Raw genomic sequence first — 22,102 nt, 5'->3', positions numbered from 1 at the left:
ACATAATCAGTCAGACACCTGCTATTACTTAATTCACCTTTGACTGGAGGGATTTATTTGATTACACAATGTGCATTTGTTGTCTGATAATGTCACTGTGGAGGTATTGGTGGCAGATACATTTATTTCCCTGTATCTGAAAGAAGGTAACTTTTTTAGTGCATTTACTGTTGCTTGGAGCTATTCACACTGTTTCCAGCAACAATTATTTTCTGCAATCTTTGATTTCCACCTAGATCAATTCTCTTCAACTCGTTCTCTTTTTTGTCAGATTGATTGTTGCCAGGTCTGCAATTTGCATAGTACTTTTGAAGTCTCTAGAATAAAATGCCTGATTGAGCTGGCAAAAAATCCCAGTCACAGTGTAAGAAATTGGACTTAGGCCATTGCTATATCCTGACATGTATGTACCTCCTGCCCTGGGCAGTATTTCCTTCATGACCGTGTGTTCTTACGTTTGGGAATGTGAGCAGTGGGCTACAAGCAAACTTTCAGCATTGGAAAACCATAGGTTCAAAAGACTGTTTTGGGTAATTTGTATGTGGCTTTTTTCTTCTCTCTTGCCCTTTAGTACTCACTGATTCACAGCCAGGAGCTATTTATGTTTCTTCATTGCCTGGACAAGAGAAGGCTTTGGGGTGACCCGGTTGTGGCTTTCCGGTACCTGAGGGGAGCCTACAGGAGAGAGGGAGAGAAACTATTTACAAGGGCAGGTAGTGACAGGACAAAGGGGAATGGCTTCAAATTGTCAGAGGGTAGGTTTAGATAGGATATTAAGCCAAAATTTTTCACTGTGAGGGTGGTAAGGCACTGGAACAATGACCAGAGAAGCTGTAGATGCCCCATTCATGGAAGCGCTCAGGGCCAGGTTGGATGGGGCTCTGAGGAAGCTGGTCTAGTAGAAGGTGTTGCTGTCCAAGGCAGAGGGATTGGCACTAGATGATCTTTAAGGTCCCTTCCAACCCAAGCCATTCTATGGTTCTGTGATTGTATAATTATTTGAGATGAGACCTTGCCAGATTGGTCCAAATTCCAGTTGGTGGAAAACAGCAGAAATCCTTTTGTACTCTTTCTTTGGTATACCAAGGTCATGCCTTGGAAGTGGCAAATCATGCTGCTGATTTGGATTTACAGTGAACATTTGATGTGCATCGAGTCTTTTGCTCCTTTCCAAGCTGCCAACTTGCACACTGCCTTGGGTAAAGCATCCAAGCTGTAGTACCTTTGGTAGACAGAGCACCTGCTAGCCCATGAAAGTCTGGATTATTTGTCTTCACACAAAAAGATTTATAAGTGGCTACAAGAGAAAACATATAGGTAAACTTACCTCAAATAGTGTTAAGCTGCCTCTAAAATTATGTGTGATTTGGGCACTCCAGGGATATGCTTCTGACAGCAGAAGGAATCAAGAAAAAGTTATTTATTGTTTCTGTGTACAGGAACATATTTTGAATGTAGAAGGGGGACAAGGGATTAAAAACATATTTTGTAAGTGTTTATGTCTTTGCTCTTCACAACTTACTGAATATGCAAAAAATAATTAAATTATTAACTTCTCAATGTATACAACGTAAAAGGAAGAGACTTTGCAGAAGTTTGGGTAAATGTTCTCTTACTGAGACTTCTTGAAATTAATTATAGTTATTTTTTAAATTACAATTAACTTTTAAAATTACTATTCAAAGTAATTAATTTTAAATTTTTTTTTCTCACAGCATAATCTGCAGGAACCATGGTGTTTGAATCTCAGTAGGCCTGCTCTAGTCCTAGGTGATACTTAAAATAAATCTGTCATTATTACTGGTGCACATTATTGTTAGAAGTGTAAGTTTAGGAAAGATGGAAAGTGGAGGTAAAAGTTTGCACATTTACATGATGGGTGCTCAGTGCATTATTGCAGTCGAAGGAAACGGATTACTTTGAAATGTGTTCCAAGTGCTCTACCAAATGTTTAATTACTGGGTCATACAATTGATTTTGATATGACATCAAGCATTCAACATCAGAGATCAGACTGCATTGGTAATTCTCCATTAAAAAAAACCCAAATAAATCCAAAACAAAAAAATCCAACTGTATTCCTTACCCAAATGAAAATGGCTTTCACCTGAAGGTAAATCTTTGTTGAGTGTACACTTTTAAAAGAGGTATTGGCAAGAGAAACTTGTTGTTCAGGCAGTCACAGGTAATATTCAAAATGCTCTAAAAATGGAATTTGTGTCTTTGTGAGAGGCAGTATGACAATCCTATTTTATGGTCTGAGAGGTAACTGTGTCTTCCTGTTTCTAGAAAAGAGTGGGACGATGGCTGCTGATGGGGCTAATCAGAACAGCAGTGGGGGGTGCTGGGATTTTGATTTGTCAGATAATTAAGTCTCTCATCAAATGGAACTGGAACCTGGTGGAAAATTACCTGGAGGTGAGCAAGAGAAAGTCAGAGTGACATTTTCTGTGTTAGTTTATTAGAATATGCACAGGGTCAAGTTTTAACAGCCTGAAGGTGCTGCCTGTGGAGGTGAGAGTGGAGATCAGATCCCCTTGTGATCCTTTGTGTGCACACACACTGGTGTCCTTTGCTACAACTTGGCTTATAGTACAGTATAATATCTGATTTTGTTCTTGTTATGGGATTGATGCAAGCAGTCTTTGATATACTGTCACCTTCCTCTTCCTCCGTGTATGCCAGAGGCATACACATGTGCTGCTTTAGGTCTGGGTGATATCCAAGGGAAGGGATTAACTTTCTTTAAGGTACTTAGTGAGTGTGGACCTGGTATTAGACATACTATTTCACTCTATGTCTGGGTCAGCTTTATTTTCAGTAATAGATTACTATGGAATTATTAATTTGTCCGTGATGGCTGTCATTAGCTCCGTGATAATTGGAATGGTGGTGGTAAAAATCACTGAACTGATAAAACCAATGTAAGTGTTAAGGCATCTCTGACCCTGACTGCTTGTTTTTCCTCACCTGTAGAAAGAAGCAGATGGTAAAATTTTCACTTGGCTTGTGATATCTATGGTAGATGGTATAAATATTGAAGAGTTGCTTGTGAGAAGGGGCTTCTGAGCTTTTGTTCCAGCTGACTCCTGACCAGACAGGGTCAGGAATCCTGGCAGCTGGTGCTGGGGGAACCTGTAAAACCATCGCTCCCGGCACGCAGCCAGCAGCACTTAGTGCAGGGGGAGGCCAGGGGCTGGGCTGGCAGGGCTTTTGTGCTCGGCAGCAGTGGCAGGGAGCTGCCAGAGGTAGATCCCAGCACTCAGCAGAGAAATTACCCCAACTCCCTGACTCAGCAGAGGCCACAGCCCACTGCAAGCTGCTGAGAAGGGTTAGCTCTGCAGATCTGGGGCTGGGGATCTCTAACTGAGGTTGGGGCAAGGCAGATGAGCTCCTTGTCTGCACAGATGTGGTGGGATAGCTGACAATGCTGTAGCACTGCAGTGGCTGGATAGAGCTCTGTAGGAAGGACACACCATAGTTACAAGTGGGAATGGTTGGAGCTCTGCTTTGGGAAGAGGTGAGAGTCAGCTGAGAGCTTGCAGATCAGTGTTAGAGGGCACACCAACATGTGGGGTGGTGTTGTGGATGTCTGCTGTAAACTGTGAGGAATTAGACAAAGCTGTGTTCAGTGGAAGAAGTCTTGTGGTCACTGGCCCAGATCCTTGTGGGAGTCTAGCCAAACATCCCATTATGTGCTGGAGGGACAACACACCAAGGCACAAGCAATCCATGAGGTTTCTGAAGTGCATTGATAACAAATTCCTGATAAGGTGATCAAGAAGCAAATGAGGGGACATACTGTGCTGGACCTTGTACTTGCAGGGAAGGAAAGACTGATCAGGGATGTGAGGGTTGAGGGCAGCAGTAACCATGAGATTGTGTGTGTGTGTGGGATCCTGAGATAAGGGGGAAAAGGTGAAGGACTGGACTTCAGGAGAGCACTTTGGTTTGTTCAGGGATTTGTGTGGAGGAATCCCAGAGGAGATCATCCTGGAGAGAACTGGGGTCCAAGAGGGCTGATTGGTTTTCATCTGTGTTGCGGAGCTGTCCATTCCAATGAGCAAATCAAGCAAAATCAAACATGGATTTACAGTGGACAGCGACTTTCTACAATGACGTGACTGGACTGGAACGGTGGCTGTTCTTTATTTCAGCATTAGCAAGGCTTTCATCACTGTCTCCCATAACAGTCTCATGGACAACCTAATAGTGTATGGATTAGATGTTTGGATAGTGAAATGGTTTAACCTGGCAGAACTGCTGGGCTCAAAGCATTATAACCAGTGGCATGAAGTCCAGCCAGAGGCTGGTCCTCAAGGGTATAGCCCAGGGGTCAGTCCTGGGGTCAAATGCTGTTGGATATTTTCACTAATGACCTGGATGATGGGATAATGTTTTGGTGCACCCTCAGCAAACTTGCAGGCAAAAGTAAAAATAAAATGAAGCAGTGCTTGATAGACCATGACTGAGGCTGACGACCTCTTGGGCTGCATTCAGAGTGTTAACAGGAGGCTGAGGGAAGTGATCCTTCCCACCTCTTCAGCACTGGTCACATCTGGAGTACTGGGCCCAATTCTGGGCTTCCAATGAAATGGAGACATGGATGTGTCCTCCAGTATTCGTGGACTCAAGATAATGGAATAATACCATCAACTGCTGAAGATCTCAATCACTTCACAGAAATGCGAGGGAAGAATTGTTCTGCAGAACAGATGGAAGCTGAATTTACCAGAGGAAATATTAAAAAAAAAAAAAAAGAACAAGTTTAGGTTTTCCATGAGGAAAGCATATATAATACTCTTGGAAAATTATTTCCCTTTTTTTAATACACAAACTACGTGTAAGTTTATGAAATATATAAACAGTGGATAAATACACATGCAAACGTGTATATATGCATTTGTATGTATATACAAGCATGTGTGTATATATACACACTACAGTATAAGTAAATAATACATAGAAAGAAACCACACTTTGACTCCAGGTCATCACAACAACTGTTACACACACTCTTGGTCCTGCTCTGTTATAAAATCTGTCCTATTGTATTATTAATACAGAAGGGCAGGAGGTAAGCTCTGACATCAGTGCAAACATGTAATTCCTGCCCTGGAAGATCTCCCCATTTGAATACCTCCTTCAGCTGCAGATGAGCAAAACTCTTTTTTTGTGCACTTTGCTTTGCTATTTGGCCTTGCTTTTAGAAAACACTTGATGGGATGTGCTGCTGGGAAGGCTGTAACTCTTGTGACCTCAGAAACGCCAGGGATGTGCTTGACCTGCACCCACAATGTGTCACAGCTGAGCCCTGTGGAGGCAGCGAAGTGCGTGGGAGTTGAGGAGCTCTGGAGACAGCACGGCCGTGGTCAGCCCAAACACAAATAAACAAACCAACCAAAAACCTGGGCTGACCAAAACATGTGTTTTCAGTGTGAGAATGCCCAGTTTGAGAGATGGCCTGCTGCTTAAATTAAAGCAGGAAACAGCTAGCTTGCTTATAGTCTGTCTACTAATAATAGCTGCAAGTTCATTAAGGTAATTACTGATCTAAGACTTTAAAGGCTCCATTCAGGCGAAATGCCTAAAGACTCTAGAGAGTGTGGTTTTGTGCTTATTCTTAAGGTACTTGAACCCTGCTTCTGACCTGAAAAGGGCCTTGAGGAGTAGCAATGTTTCCTTTACAATATTTTTAGAGATGGGAAGGAAGTCCTGGAAAAAACACTGTGACTTGGCTCTGAAAGTCATGATTCACCTTACCTTTATTCACTCCTTTCCTTCTGAAGAGCCTGCATTGCTTGTTTTGTTTTTTTCCCGGTCCTGTATCTTCTGCCTGCAGAAATTTGTAGTACAAAAGATGACTGAAAAGCAGGACCCGGTCTGTTGGTGCTGATGACCTGGCTGTGAGTGCATCTGTGTGGGCTAGTGGTTCTCTCTCTGGGTTCTGTGCTGGCAAGTGTTAGGTCTCCTATGCAACAAGTCAATAACGCTGTGATAAACCAAATCTCTTATTCTTCCATATGCTTGTTGTTTCAGTATTTTATTAAAATAAAATTAAAAAAAAAAAGCCTCAATTATACAACCCTACTGGAGAGGTCTTTCTTGGCCTTCAGCCTAAACCTGGATTTCACCACCCCCAACTTGTATAGACATATCTGGGGTGAAATCAGTGGTCATGGCGATGCAATTTACACTTAGCATGTGGTGTTTATAAAATAAATACAAGCAGCAGCTGGTATAACTCATGAAAACTCAGTGTTTGGAAGGGGTCTAAGCCAAAGACCATCAGTCCATATAAAAGTTCCTGTTGGTTTTAGATTTAGATCATTTAGCTTTGCTATGTGGGTATTGCATGTGCCCCAGGTTAGTACTTTATGAGGCACCAAAGCTAAAACATTGAGCCTTTCTGTCATTTACTGTCCTGCTGTGTTGAATTTAATTATAGACAGGCAATTAACAGCATAGGTGAGAGAAAAAGTGAGTATTTTACTAGGTTTACCCCGAAATCCACCAATGGTAGGAAAAGGGAGTTCACTGTTACTATACATACAATAACAGAGCAGGTTTAAGCTTTCTAAAGACTGGAGAAATCACAAAGGTTCACATGTACACCTTGCCCCACAGACAGCCTGTGCAAAGATGAGAGGCTGATGAGCTTCGGGCATCAGGATGGAGGCTGGGGCTTGGGACAGGGGCCCTTGTCAGTTGTTTTCCTCTCTCAGCCCCAGTATGTGTATAGCAATACTGTCAGGAGCTTGAACTTTTATGCATTGCCCGAAGCTGTATGGGCATCTGTGTTGGCTGCTAATTCTTGGAAAGTGTGTTTGTGAACAGAGCAAGGTGAGGGTCACACTGAAAAATTGTCCATAGACACATCTAACACATCAACATCTAATGATTGTTGACTTTTTTTTTTTCCCCCTTTGCAGTTCTTTTGCCAGCAGCTTCACCGTGTGGCTTGCCAGAAATCATTGGGTATTTTCAATGGCACTTCTATTCAACATCATTTTAACAACAAGACATTTTTAGGGACATTTCTCTCATGCATGCTGGCTGTAGCCTGCAGGCTCCTCTGTGAGCCAGAAGGTCCCATGATCCGTTTGGGGTGAGAAATAGCAATTCTCAATGTTAAACCTACCAGGCTGAGGGTATGGCTTTGCAACATCTGTCTTAGTAGGAGCCCTGGCTTAAAAAATGTTCTGCACCAGGAGCTCTTTTCACCTGTGCTGTCCCCCATCCCTTTTTCATTAGCACAACTATTCGTGCCTTGCAGGGAAGGAAAAGATTTGTTTAATGTGTGTTTTAAATGCTGGCTTGGTTCCTAGTATGATTCCCTGAGTGATGCTCAGCAAGCAGTTATCAGGATAACTGCAGTCAGTTTTGTTTCTGCAAAGCCACACAGCCATGGCCTGCTGGCTGCTTTACATCTCATGTTTTCACCTGTGCAAAGTCTGTATAAAAATAAAGCTGCTGTCAAGTGGCTTCACACAACAAGGACAGTAATTTTAAAGCCACCTGCAGAAGTGCCCTAAGTGGCTGTGCAAGGTGCAGGCTGATGCAATCTGTGTGTCCAGCTTGGGAACAGCCACCAGGGCCAGCTGAGGGCAGCCGCAGGAGCCAGGGGCTGCTCTGCTGGTGGCAGATTGCAAGTTGGGTTGGAGCTGCTTGTTTTCCATGCAGTGGAGTTACACTATGTTTGTAGGTTGGGAAAAGTAGAGTTTATGGTCTTTCTGAAGGATAATGTTTTTATGTTGCTTTCGTATGTACAAAGGAAGAGAATCCCCATCACCCTGCTGTTGTCCTTGGCCTTGTGAGGGGGATAGAGGAGGCTTGCTTGGTCCTCCTGTGTAGCTCAGAGAGGATCTTAAAATTTACTATGTTGCAATACAATCAAACTTGGTAACTGCGGGCCAGATTTTGGGGTCTTTTGTTTGTTTTGGAAAGTGACATATTTTCCTTTATTCATCATTCAGAGGAGAATCCTGCTGCATTTTATTATCTGTCTGGAAGCATATCTTGAATAGAGATGGTAAAATTGGTCTCTGCTAAAAGGATATAGATTGTTTGTTGGCTGTTTTGCTGTTTTATTTCTGATCCATTTTGGGGTTGGAAAGTATTTATCCATGAGGTTTGTTCTCTCCTCTTCACCACCCTGACCAAACATGTTCCTCCATCCCCACCAACCGCTCACATTTTCTGTTGCTCTGTTGGTTTATCCTTATTTATTTATTTGCACAGAGGTGCAGCACCCTAGGGGATGACTCAGATGTTCAAAAATAAGAGCACATGGTTAGTCAGAGGTGGCCACAAATCTAGACAATGCTTCCCAAGGGTTAGCTCTCCCTTTTGGTTTCTTTTGTTTTCTTTGCTTTCAGACATTTGTCTCCAGGAGCTCAGAGACTGCAGCTGTGATTTCTTTTTTTCCTTCGTGCGGGGTTGGTAACTGTGATTTGTGAGCCAAAGAGTTGAATCATATTTCCATGAATAAAGTCATCACAGTATCAACGTGATGCCTTTTCAAAACATAGGAATTAAGAGCTAGTTTAATTTAATTTAGTTGGAACCCTCCACCATTTTTATTAAACATAAACACTACGTAAGTTGCTAAAAGCCTCTGAGAGATTTATTAAGGCTCCTAATTTAAGTCTTGTAGAAAAGTCTTCCAAGATTATACAATGAATAGATTTTTCATTCCACTAAGGGTTGGGATTTTTTTTCCCCCATTTAAATGTAATTTGAAGTGCTGCCTGGGAACACACTGTAATAATTTAAATCATCACACGTCTTCTGTTACAAGTAGGGCTGTTCTGGCTGCCGTGTTGTTAACCTGGGAACAGATGATTGAAACGATGGGCTCTAGTCTGACGTGTCACCACACTTGGGCAGATATTAACATGCAATTCTTCAAAGGCATTTCATGGACTACCATAATCTCTGCAAAAGAGACATTTAAGTCTCTGATAGTCTCTAGTAGCTTCCTCCTTTATGTCAATGGGACTTTGCATATTTAAAAGACATGTTCAGCATTTTCCATGTTTAAATCTGTTGAAACCAACCTGGCTTTGCTGCTGCGTGTTGGCTAAGGCTCTGTCCTCCTCTGCCTTTAACTGATTTATGAATAATTTACCAAAGAGTGCTCTCAATTATGCAACTTCACTTTTAGTGCTCTCCAGGGCTGTGGCCTGAGCCAGCTGCAGTTGGACACCACTGGCATCCACCTCCTGATCTTCACTAGCTGATAAGTGATGGGCAGAGATGTGGGGCTCTGTGAGGGCCACCCTGCCACTGCCCTCCATGCCCCAGGGGTGTCTGGTGAGTCACTGGTGAGCCCATTGCATCTGAAAGGGAAACAGGGATGCTGCACCAGCAACCTTCCAGCATTCCTGCTGTTTGTCACTTTGGAATGGGGAAAAAGCCACCCATCCTAATTAGAAGAAAGTTGTTTAATGAAACAACTTTAAAGTTGTTTAATAAAAGAAAGTTCACAAGTTGTTTAATACATTAATATAGAAGACATTTTTGCATTGCTTTCTGGGCTATATAAGGAAGGAGAAACAGCAGGATTTTTACACATGGACTTCATCCTTAAATTAATGATGCTGTCCCAGGAAAAAAAGAGATTATGGGGATTGCCCAATGTTCACAGGGGTCTTTGTTTTATTTTTTGAATTTTGAAAAAGTAAATTGTTTGTCACACTTTTTTAGTCTGCTCATGTGTCTCTGTGAGCTAATGCTGATAAACTCTCTCTTTTGAGCAGTTCTACTGAAATTAATTACATTAGTTTCCAGGAAAAGAAATTGCAACCACTTTATGACTTCTGGATGATATTCATTGTCATGTTAACGTACAAAACCTTGTTTGTTTTTTTAAAGTAAGGATAAAAGAAAAGAATCCTCTGTTAATTTCCTCAAAAAATACAATTCAAATGAGCAGTCACTTGTGAACTATCTGTAGCTTAAAAGTATATCAAAAAGCATCAAAGGGAAGATATGGGATGTCCTTTACCTTTAGCATTTTGCGAACAGTAATTTAAATAAATTGGAGACGTGCTGGTTAAACAGAATGTTACTCATAGGAGAAATCAACAATTGTGGTAAGAAAAGTGGAGAAAATGTTTGTTTTTCTGTGCAGGATCCATTTAATGAGAAAGAAGCTCTAGCTTGCAGTCAGGAACCATCCTGGGGGAAGCAGGTTCTATGGAACAGAGAGGGCTGTTGGTGAGCAGCAGAGACAAATGGCAGTCTAAGCGAGACTTCACTTCTTTACAACGAGCAGGATGACAAACTCCCACTCTCCTGGTACCTTCTGGTGCTGAACAGGCTCTAGAGATGCACCCACTCTAGGTACAGCCACAGGCAGAGCAGCAGCTCAGCAAGCATTGGGCTATTGAAGGCACTTAAGCCTTCCTCCATTGGAGAGCTGAACTGGATGTGTTGGAAGGGTCCAATTTTGATGTTGATACCACTGGTGGGACATGTAGCATGTACAGCTGGCTGGAGCAAGAAGTTGGGGATGTCCAAGGAAAGCTTTCCCAGCTGCTGCTGAGGCATGCAGTACCTCTTGAGTTCCCTTCTGCTGGAAACAGTACCACTGGGGAAGCACCACATGTAAGTAAAAATCCATGCACAAAAGTGTCTTAACATTTGTGGGTTGGGAAATCAGTCATGAGGTTACCTGTGTGACTTTACTGGTGAGCTTTGTTAAGGGCTTTGACACAGCCTCATTAATTTTTTCCCTTACTTTCTCTCCATTATCCTCACTGCTACTTGTCCTTGTACTGATAAAACTTGTAAACACTACAGAAAAGTTAAAAGGGCCTCCAGATGTTTAGAGACTACTCTGATTGTTTTTGTTTTTGTTTTTGTTTTTTTTTTTTCAATTCTGAGAATTTGCTGTTTGTTACTATTTAAAGTACTGAAATGTTTTTTACACTCATTGACTTCAGCTGGTACCGAATGCTCAGCACGTCTACAAATTACCCCGAGGTGTCAGGTAGCACATCCAGAGGATGCAAGTTTTATAAGCTTTTGAGCACTATTGATTAGTTCATTAGATGTATCAGCATCACTCCAGTAACCCCCACAAAGGCTGGACTTGAGTCTGTTTTTCTAAGACAGAATTCAAGCATAATTTTATTTCCTCCTTCTAAAGCCTTTCCTCTGTTTTGCACACTGTGGCCTCCCTTAAAAATGTAAGATTTGCTGTATGCAGGATGTTGTTTTAATAGAACAAAATGGGTGTTTTGGAAAGAAAATTATGTTGTGTGTGTGTAAGTATATAATATAAATTTTTAAGGAAGACGTCCCATTAATGCCTTTTTTATAATATTATAAATATTTTCCTCCCTCTTTTTTCTCCCTTTTTTGTTTTCTCTTTACTGGAACTGTCTCACAGTGCAGATCTCTGCTACTTGAGCTCCTGGTGCTGCTTACAGCAATGGAGTTGCTCCTTGGGGCACATGTGGGCTCCACACCTTTACGGGCAGGGGACAAGGTGTATATATTCCATGTGGGTTTCTCAGACATTTACAGACTGAGGCAGCATGTTGAGCTTTCAGGCTGCAGGACTGTATTCTTGTTCTCTAGTGAATCCCAAGCTGTCTCAGCATTTTCTCACTGCAGTATCTCACTCCTGTGAGTGCACTGTTCCAGGATGGGAAGTGGCACATCTCTCTTGGGCTGTTTGGGGCTAGTTCAGCAGCTCACTGTCCCATGATGCCCGCGGTACCCAAACAGTGCTAAGGGGCTGAGGATTTTCTCAAGGCAAACATGTCTGAACTCACATCCTAGAGATGCAAGGCACTGTAACAGCCCCATAATATACCAGCAGGCTTTGAGAGGAAATTATGGTGGTTTTTGTTTCTCTTTTTTTTACCTCTGTTACCCACATTTTGTCTCTTCTACCTGTTGCAGGCACAGTCTCATTACAGCTGGTGCATGAGCAGGCATAGCTTCAGTATTTTGTGCTGTCATCAGCAGACTTTGTAGAAGAAGTGGGGCATCAGGCTGGCCTGGCAAACCTGCTGCTGCTTGGTGGCCACTTTCACCATGCATTTACTTCTCTCTTCTCTTCTCTTCTCTTCTCTTCTCTTCTCTTCTCTTCTCTTCTCTTCTCTTCTCTTCTCTTCTCTTCTCTTCTCTTCCTTTCCCTTCCCTTCCCTCCCCTCCCCTTCCCTTCCCTTCGTTTGTTTTCAGGGGACATTTTGGATTTTTGAAGCTGAGAAGAGCTCTGTTGTGGATATGTACTGTGTGGGTGTGGGAGGAAATAGATGCAGGGGTTTAGGCTTGTTTCTTGCAGTGTTTTTCCTGGGGGTGGGGGGTGGGGGGGGGGTATCAGAGAAGGGGGACTGAGAAGGGGGAAAGCTGGGATATGGAGAATTATCAGATCAGTGGGTTATGGAAGTCTTCACACTTTGTCTGGAAATCACTTAAATACAACACAGAGTGTTTTGTTCTAAATTATAGTGGACAGACAGAGGATCTACTGTTTGCTTATTAGCTATTAATAAGAGAATTTTCTGTGTTGGTGCTGGCTGGGAAGAAGATACTTTGAAGTGAAGGAAAAAGCAGAGAAACTCTTAAATAAACTGTCCTCCCCTTCTGTAGCCGGCTCAAGCACTCTGTTGTTGTTGCAGGCATTGCTGTACTGTGCCCCTGTTCCTTGGTGCTTACAGATTAAACATTTGAAAAGATGCAATCACTGTTTGTTTCCAGTTGCAAAATGGAGGTGACCTTCAGCCTCAGCCACCTTTGCTTTATTCCTTCCAGCATGACACAACCTTTTACCTTACGTCCACCTAAAAGTAGTTGCTTTTATTTTCATGTCTTTCATTCACTTTTATTGCTCCTGACGATGATGATCCAATAGTGATGTGCAAGTATCAGGATCTTCACTTCTTCCAGCCTAAATACCCTTTGTATTAGACTTGGAGATCAATTAGTGAGCTAGAAATAAATGCCTTGTATTCTGAATCCCAATCTACTTTTTGCTACTTTTTAGTATAGGTAAATTTTTCCTAAAGTAATTGCTGAATCTCTTTCATTGACCTCTGAATTTCTTCTGGCTTGTATCCCTCCAGCAATGCAGAAACTAAAGATCATGGCATTTTCCACACGTAGCTGTACCTCAGCTGGGAAATTGGGCAATGTTTCTCGCATGCGTGCTCCCTGGTATATCTGCTTTCCCACAGGTTTAGCTGGGGAAAGTGGAGAAGACATTGGGTTTCCACCCAAATCCTTTTTGTGGACCAGCCCATAGTACAGGAGCCCAAACAGCCGCAGTTACACACCAAGAAAATAAGAGTTTGTGGCAGAAAGGTGAGGCTACGTGGGCAGGGAAGAGGTCAAGCCTTCTGAAGGCAGATTCATTGTTGAAACCAAAGTATTGTGTAATGAACAGCTGTGTGCACAGGGGAAAGTGGATTCACTTCTGTTGCTATTTTACAATAAGCTTTGCTCTTTTAACACTCAGTTGAGGATGTTTTCTGAAAAGAGCAGTGGATTCTGTCTCCTTCTATCTTCTCTTAGTGTTACTAGAGGGAAAAGTTAGCTAAAATTATTAACGACACAACTTCTGGCAGGGTTCAATAAGTTTTTGGCTCTTAATGTGGTACAGATAAGCAGAAACATTTTCATTTCACTGAACATAAGGCTCAGGGGAAATTTTGTTTCTTGCATATTTTATGGCATTAACAAAAAGTTTATAGTGAATAAACTGAGTTGAAAGCTTGTGGGTTATGTTTCTCAAGAAATTATTTGGTTTTTTTAGTTTCATTCTACCTAGCATAATGGTACCAGGGGAATTTATTGTACTCCAGAGCATGAGATTTTCAGGAAACTTCACTTTATTTTTACAAAGACCATAGGATTAATTCTAAAGGTGAAACTTACTCTGCAGGTACCATTTTTTCTTGATGACTGGCCAAAGCTTGTGGTTTGTGTTACAACAAAAACAAAGAGTATACTGTGCCACCTTTCATTTACAGGCTGTGGAATACTCTCTTGACTTCACCTTTACTGCCACACACATACAGTGTAATGTGCATATTTTACTTGAAAGCAAATATCTCAGTATATCTTTTCCTTAGCAAAAATGGAGGTAGGGAGAAAAACCAATAAAATCATGTATGCCTATTTTTAGTTTTAGTGCAGGATTGGAATTAAGTAGAATATAATGCAAGATATTTGGATTCTGAAGTAAATAAACCAGATCTTTTTTCTACTTCAAATAAAGCTTGATTTAACTACCTTAAATCCCTTGGAAAAAGATGGATATTTTTACAGTTATTGGTTAAAATAGCATTATTAAAGTTTTGCTTAGTACACAGGGTACCTATGTAGGTGATTGTTGTAATCCTGGTTCTAAGGCATGATATACCTTGAGTCTCTCCCTACTCCCTCTGTCTGTACATGCAGGTGTTGAGCTTCTTGTGCCTGGGAATGGCTGCTGGCATTCTCCTTCCAGACCCAGCTTTTCTGTCTGCAGCATCCTGTGGACCAGCTCTTGAAGCCTGAATGGATTTCGACCCTGGCATTTCCCTTTTCAGGAAATACCACCCATATTTAATATAGCCACCTGTATTAAATTTGTTAAACTCTAGGCTATTTGTAGCAAGAAGAAGAATAAGATTAGAGGCAAGAAGAAAAGGAAGAAGAGAAAGGAATTTTAACAATAAGAGGACCTCATGCTCAAGCAATTTAAGTCAGGCTGACAGCTGACAGTTTGTCCAATCCACTAACCCCAAGATTAGACCAGTTTAGCATTTTTTGCAGGCAACTCGACATGTGACCTTCCCACATCCTGGCAGGTAGCTTTTTATACAGTTCATGATCTCTTACTTTGTTCATATCCTAATTATGACAAAAAGCTGTGTAACTCTAAACCTAGGCTAGGGAAACAATATCCTCACAACTTTTAATAGATTGTCGCTGACCTCTTGACCCCATTTTGTTGCCTGGAAGATAAAATTAAAATGTGATATTGCTTTCATCCTTGCTGCTTGTTGAGGAGTCAAGCAGAAAATTGAATTACTATTACAGCTGCCAGATTATGTTCTGTGCCTGTTATTTGTTGTTTTGTGAGTTGTTCTAGCTCAGCAAGAATTTCCACAGTTTCACTTAAATAAATTTACTTATAAATTATCTCAATGCAGATTGACACTTAAAAAATGAACATTCAGCAAAGCTCTGATTCAGCAAAGTCTTTTGAAGTGCTCATTAAAGCCATTATATTGTGTTATTTAGATGTAACCTGAAGTGCTGAGTGCCAGTGGTAAGTGCAGTACATCATAGTTTTCTCCTATGTGTGCCAACACCAGTGTCTACCTGCTTGGTTCCACCTCGGTGAGGTGTGCAAAAAGAGATCAGCTTTAAATGAATTAGCTGAGTTCTCTAAATCAAAAGGAAAGATTTATTTCTTCCATGGAAATTACTTTGAGGTATGAGGTTTTGTGAGAAAGGATGCAATAATTTTTGTCACTGGCAGGATGCTCAGAATAGTTTTCTTTCTTTGACTCAGATTAAGAACTTGCTGGACGTGAACATCTTGGCCTTCATTCCAACCATCCTCCTTGGAGTGTTTAGAGGTCTTCTAGGAGATTCCTTTTCCCCCCAAAATTTAAAAATGAATCAATTATATATGCAGTTCTTTAATTCAATTCCAAAGAAAAACAAGCAACCTTTTGGAGACTGTGCTTATCTTTGTAAATTAATAATATGGTTCTCTTAATTATATAACATTTATGGAGACAAATGAGGGCAGGTCACAAACTACTGGATGGAAAAATGGATCTGACCTGCTGGTACTTCATAATGTGCAAGAGAGTAAAGAAAATGTGGATTTTCAAAATGCATATGTGTATTTAATGTTGGTAGGTATATAAGAATAGAAACAATAGAATAGTGGCACATAGCCATTGTGTTGGTGTGCTTTTGCATTTATTTGCAATCTATGGAGAGCTCGAATGTCCTGATAAGACATGATGGGCCACTTTACATTTGGAATTTCCATTTGGCATCATATGCCTCTGGGGAGAGTCATGCCATTGGAAAAGAAAGGGTATAGGCAAAGGGTTCCCGTATTTTGATTATTTTAATGCTTTTCAGTTTTATGCTTTGGTTATAGCTTAAGCATGTTGTTATGAAGAACATTATGACCTTAACAATCCTATAAAGACACGTTGAGAGAGTTGGGTTTGTTCAGCCTGGAGCAGAGAAGGCTCTGGTGAGGCCTTAGAGCAACTTCCAGTACCTCAAGGGGGCTGCAAAAAGGCTGGAGAGGGACTTTCTACACGAACACGTAGTGATGGAATGGTGGGAATGGCTTCAAACTTAAAAAGGGCACATTTAAATTCAATATTAGAATAAATTCTTGGCTGTAAAGGTGGTGAAACACTGAACAAGGTTACTCAGGGAAGTTGTGTATTCCCCATCCCTGGAAGTGCTCAAGGCCAGGTTGGTCTAGTGGAAGGTGTCCCTGCTTACGGCAGGGGCATTGAAACGAAATGATCTTTGAGGTCCCTTTCATTTCAAATCATTCTATGATTAAATGTGAAGAAAAAAAAATCTTCAGGACTTTTCTACTGCACTTTTAGTAAATTGTGCAAATATTTGATTCTCTGCAAGTTTCTTTAGAAAATACCTACTTGTCAAAAGTTTTCTTGATTTCCATTATTTTTGAGGAATTGTTTCTGATGGGTTTCCCAGTCTTTTTAAGTGTTGAGATAACCTATCTTTAGGGAAACTGGTGCACGCTGAAGCCCCTTTCTTCTGCCCTCTTACAGGCAGACTTGCCAATATGTTTAATGTATGCTGTATCTGTTTTTTTATCTATCTTGCTTTCTCTTCTCTCCCTGCTGGAGAGAGGATTGCCCAACTCAAGATCAGTGAGTTATAGAGATGCTCTCCTCCCATCAGCCCAGACATCCCTTCAGCAGATTCCACTCCAAGCCAGCAAAAATACATAAGTTTCAGGGAAAGGCAATCACCTTGACTTGCATTGACAGCCTGCATGATACTGGGAGGAAAACAATATTTTGAATATGAGAGAGGAAACTTTTAGAGCTAAACGTGTGAGTAACTGCAGATTGAGGCACATAGGCAAGTCTCTGCAAGCTCTCCACAGACTGGTACAGATGCATGTTTCCCAATGGCTTACCTCTCCATAGGGTCAGAAAGAGTGCATTTCATTTAGTTCTTGGAAGTTCTGTGTGTGCTCTGGCAGGCCACCACCTCCTCTGCCTCGTCCTGCTCTTGGTCAGAGCAGCTATCTGTGCTGGGCTCTCTGTTGGCACATCGGAGGTGAAATCTGACCTGGCTAAGAGGAAGAGGAGGAGGAGGGGTCCTGGTGAAAGGGCTGTGCTGGAGCATGCCCGTGTTGATGATGACAGCTGAATTTCAGCTCCTCTTAGTGGCAAAATGCTGGCATTTCTGTTGGCAGCTGTCTTTGCTCACCATCTACTGAGGGAACACAGCCTGATGAAGATCACTTCAAGCTTTTTGCTTCCACGTTTGTGAGTAAGGTCAGTAAGGAAAAGAGGATTTCTCAGCTTTAGGAAGAGCCCTGCCCATCCTTCTCACGTTGTGCTACAGCTTTGCTCCCCTATCTCTCTACAGGTTCATGGCTTTGTGCTGTTGAGCACTGCAATGAGATGTCTTAAGCAAAATCCAGTTTTCAGTCCAGCAGGGCAAGGAGCAAATTCCCATGTGTGACTCCCATTAGTCCTGTGAAATGCCAAGGCCCTCTGTTTGCAAGAGACTGGGTTTGTAACAATCACTGTTCTAACAATTTGGAGCTGGAGTGCTGGAATGCTTGACAGCCATTTCCCCTACCGTTGGGAAGCCTTTGGCTTTCTCATTGTACGCTACAGAAACCTTGCACAAACTGCTTGAGCACATAAAAACCACTGCTTTTTACTCTCTGGAATAAAAGCCAAAAAACATGCATCAGCACAAGCCAGTAAGAGCCAGTGTGTCAGAAGACACTACAGAATTGGACGTAAGACCATCTTGCAAAGATTTAGTGCCAGACATAAAGGAAGGACTAAGAAAACTCCTAAGAGTTATTTTATGTTGTTCAAGAAGTGGTGCCTTGCTGACTCCAAAAGTTCATGGAGTGGTTACCACCTTGCCAGCTCATACCTGAAAATGACAGAACAGCATGTGTTTTGTAGGGCTGTGGTGCTTATAAAGTTTTTCTGTGTATATATATTTTGCCTGAGTCCTGTATTTTTTTTTTTAATTTCTGCTTTTTTTTTTTTTTTCTTAATGTTAACTTTGTAGCATGAACTCTTATTCAGACTGTTTTTCCTTTTCTGTTAGCTGTAGAAGATCCTGCTCAGGTCACAGTCCTTATTTTATTATAACTTGGCAGAAAAAGGCAGGAAAGAAACTGTTTGATCTGAGAGAGAACCATGCAACTTTTTTTTTTTTTTTTTTTTTTTTTTTTTTTTTTTTTTAATAAACTCACATAATGAGGCAGCTGAAAGAAACTATGTCACAGTGACTTTAACCAAAAATAATCTTGTATAAACCAGTTTGCATTTAAACTTGGAAAGAACCCATCACGGTATCTTCCACACCCACAACATAACCCGGAGTACCATTCCTTTGACTGGAATTGAATATCTAATCTTCAGCCCATAGATTAGACGAAGCTGTCTTCTAAGAGTCCTACTGCCCCTTGGCCTGCATTTGCTTCTCCTCAATTCATCACCTTTCTCTCTGTGAGGAAATCACAATGAAGATAATGTTTTGCCAAGAATCTGGCAGAGCTATCTTTCTTTTTCTATTTTTTTGAATCACGTTGACTAATGCTTCTGTTCCAAAAGCTCAGTGTTTCCATGGCAGGGTGGACAATTTAGGCATATATGCATATATACTTAATATATAAGCTGTCAAAACTTTAAAGGGATACTTGAGAGGATTATTTTCCTTTCTACCTGGCTGTGAAGATGGGCTACTGCTTTAAATGTGTAGCCACTGGCTCCAGGCTAGCTGTCCTTTTAGCTCTCTTTGGACTTTAGAGTTTTGGCAAAAAGTTGACCTGGGTTTGAACTGTCCCAGAGTCAAGTTTTCAAAAACAAAACCTGACCTAAGCTTTGTGAAGACTGAACTACTCCCAGTTTCGTCTATCTGTTGTAGATGTGCTCTGCCCATAAGCTTGTAATCTTTGAGATACAGGGGAACAAAGGCTTGAGATACAATCATCTGACAACTTGTCACAATGGCACACAGCTGAATCTCGGCTTGAAGGTTTCCATAAATCTGCTATCTGAGCTGTTTAATAGCTATCCACAGAGGGGATGAAACCTTGTGCTTGGAAAATATATTATTACTCTGATTGTGTGTTCCTGTAATTTTTCTCCAGACGTCTACTGAAATATTTTCCAAATATCTTTTTATTTTGGGTGTATCTTCAATTTGTATAGAAATGTAAATTAATCTCAATTAAGATAAAACCCCGAACATTAGTTTTGAATGAAATATAACTGTTATACTGAACTATATTATGATGAAAAATGCAGCACTGAAATGCAATGCAGTCATCTCATGTAAAAACTCCCTTTGCTTTTGGTGAATGCAAAGCAGCCAGTGAAAACCACTTCTGCTGTGCTGTGTTCTCTTTCAAACATTTTTGGTTTCATTCATGTTTACTTCAAAATGGGCATGTGGAAAACTAGGAGGACCTGATAAAGTATCTTCAGCCATTTGGATTGCAAGTCTGTGTCTCCACCACATAGCATATAATTAGCTTTAGGTTTTATAGCTGTCTAGTCTTGCTAGGATGTCTAGGAACATTTTCTGTTGACTAACTGAGTATTAATCCTATCATAACATCCTCATGAGAGAAGGGAAGCAATAAGTTTGCAAGTTAGGAACAAGTCTTTAACTGTTCATACTGACCAGGAACTTCAAATTTGCATAAGTGGAGGAATTTAAATTGAAGCAATGGACCCTTTCTGACTCACAGCATACATTTAAGTACCGATGGAAAAAAGGAAAGATGATCCCGAGTCCCTGCGGTGCACAAGTGGCAGTGTGAAAGAACTCGCATCTCCCCATCTGCCAGGGTGCAGGGTGGGCAGGCTGGCCGTGAGTAGAGCATTCCACGTGCTCCAAATCTTCCTGGAGGGACCAGTGGTCTCTGCTGGCCGCAGAGTCAGAGGCCAGTTACTTGTTCCAACAGTCGCATCCTTGAAGTTAGACTGGGTGAATCTCAGCCTTTCTCATTGCTTGCGAGCAAATGTGGGATACATGGGAAGGACAAAAGAGCAAGTTTCTTGTGGTAAGTGGTGGCATTAGTGGGTTTAGACACTTTTCTTTCTTGTTTTGTCCATCCTTACATCTCACAATGGACTGTTTACTCAATGGCTGCAGGTATGCATGACAACTATTACAGAATGTTCACTCTATTTCCTTCCTTGCACTCTTGTCTTCAAGTGTGAGAAATTGCCACATGAGAAACAACTGGGAAACATAAGTGGGGAGGATCACCGTGAGCATATCTATGTGAATACAGTTATTAACCATTTCTTCCAGCTGTTACAAAGATTTCAGATGGAAAAAATTCAAAGGTGTGTCAGACCTGAGTATTTAACATGAATTCATGTAGAGACGAAAGTAACACTTAATCTTTTAATCACTGAAATTTAATCACACTTAAACTTTTCCAGTAAGAGGCATTTGCTGACACATCAAAATAAGGGGCGGGAGGAAAGGAGAAAGAAAGAAACAAAAGGGAACTAAATATGTAAAAGAACATGAAATGTGGCAGTATGTATCACACCACTTCTTCTTCAGCTTGGAATCCTAACTCTGCTTTACAAAACATGAAGGCCTTGTAGAGAGGTGTATAAATCTATAGCAGACAGGCTGTGTTTGAGCTGGAAATCTGGAACTGGAAACTGATGAAAAATCTTTGTTATCCTCAGCTCCAGTTGGCTGAGGGACATGATTTGATCAGTCCTCTCTGTGAGGACATGAATACGTAACCCAGTACAAACTGCAATCCAGGAATTTAAAATGGCAAGTATTGTGTTAATAAACAGGCAGGGAATATGTGGCTGAATGGCTTGGGATTTCATGGTTAAACAGCTGAAGAGATCCTCGAATCTGCTATAGGCTTTGCAGTTCTTTTTGTATTTCTTAGGAAATACAGGTGAGGAATCCAGAGGAAGTAGAAAAAGACAAACTGAGGTTAAATGACAGCTTGACTTCACAGCCATTGCAAAGGACCACTGCCATCTTCTAGCTCTGCAAATTCATAAATTTGTAAAATGTATTTATTCATCCTTCCTCGTGGGCAGCATCATATACACATTGTATAAAACAAACTGTAAATACTGACTAGCTTGCCATTAGTGACTGTACCTAGTTTCATGGTTTAGGAATGGTATTCCCCAATTCAGTACTCCCATTAAAAACCATGAGCTGCTCCCCTTCCCTCTCTAGTGGGAGAAAAAAGCAGAAATCACACATTGAGATAAGAGCAATTTACTGGAAATAGCACTGAGATAAGGAAACAGCAACAGCAACTATAGTAATAACAAAAATATACAAAGAGAGGGTGATTTACATGCCAAATGCTCATGGAACCCAAGTCAATGAAAAACAATGGTGGACAGACCCTATGCCTTCCATGCTTACTCCTTCTTGGAAGAAAAACAACCCCTTTCACCTGTCCCTGGCTTTTCAGATGTCTCTGATGTAAAATGGTATTGAATTCCAAAAGGTCTTTGCCACACCCCATCCCACTGATCTGGGCCAGAACCAGGACAATTCAAAACAGCTTATATATACTTATATAAACTTATATATACTTATATAGAAAGGACACATGCTTTCCCATGCTTGCCACCAATTCTAGTCTGTTATTTGACTTGTAATACTTGATTCTATAACATATTCTATAACATATATTTACATTTTCTTTATAAAAGCAGCCTTTGTCACTTAGTACTGGGATTTGGTATCTCTGTCTATTTGGGTTGCTACAGAAAAAGCATTTTCCCTCACTCTGACATACTTTTTTTTTTAATCCCTCTTTATTTTAAGGACTAAATGCTTGCAAAATGTTATTTTTCGAAACAAAACTATTTTT

At 41.1% G+C, this 22,102-nt stretch overlaps 1 pseudogene; it reads left to right on the top strand.

Moving 5' to 3' along the window:
* Positions 1 to 401: 401 nt before the first annotated feature.
* LOC121356830 overlaps positions 402 to 22,102 on the top strand; it is a 76,421-nt pseudogene continuing 54,720 nt past the window's right edge.

This window comes from Pyrgilauda ruficollis, unplaced genomic scaffold, assembly GCF_017590135.1.
Source record: "Pyrgilauda ruficollis isolate IOZ18807 unplaced genomic scaffold, ASM1759013v1 scaffold30, whole genome shotgun sequence".
Taxonomy (NCBI): Eukaryota; Metazoa; Chordata; class Aves; order Passeriformes; family Passeridae; genus Pyrgilauda; species Pyrgilauda ruficollis.
Note: the sequence above shows the minus strand (reverse complement) of the source record. Positions and strands in the feature narration are given on the sequence as shown.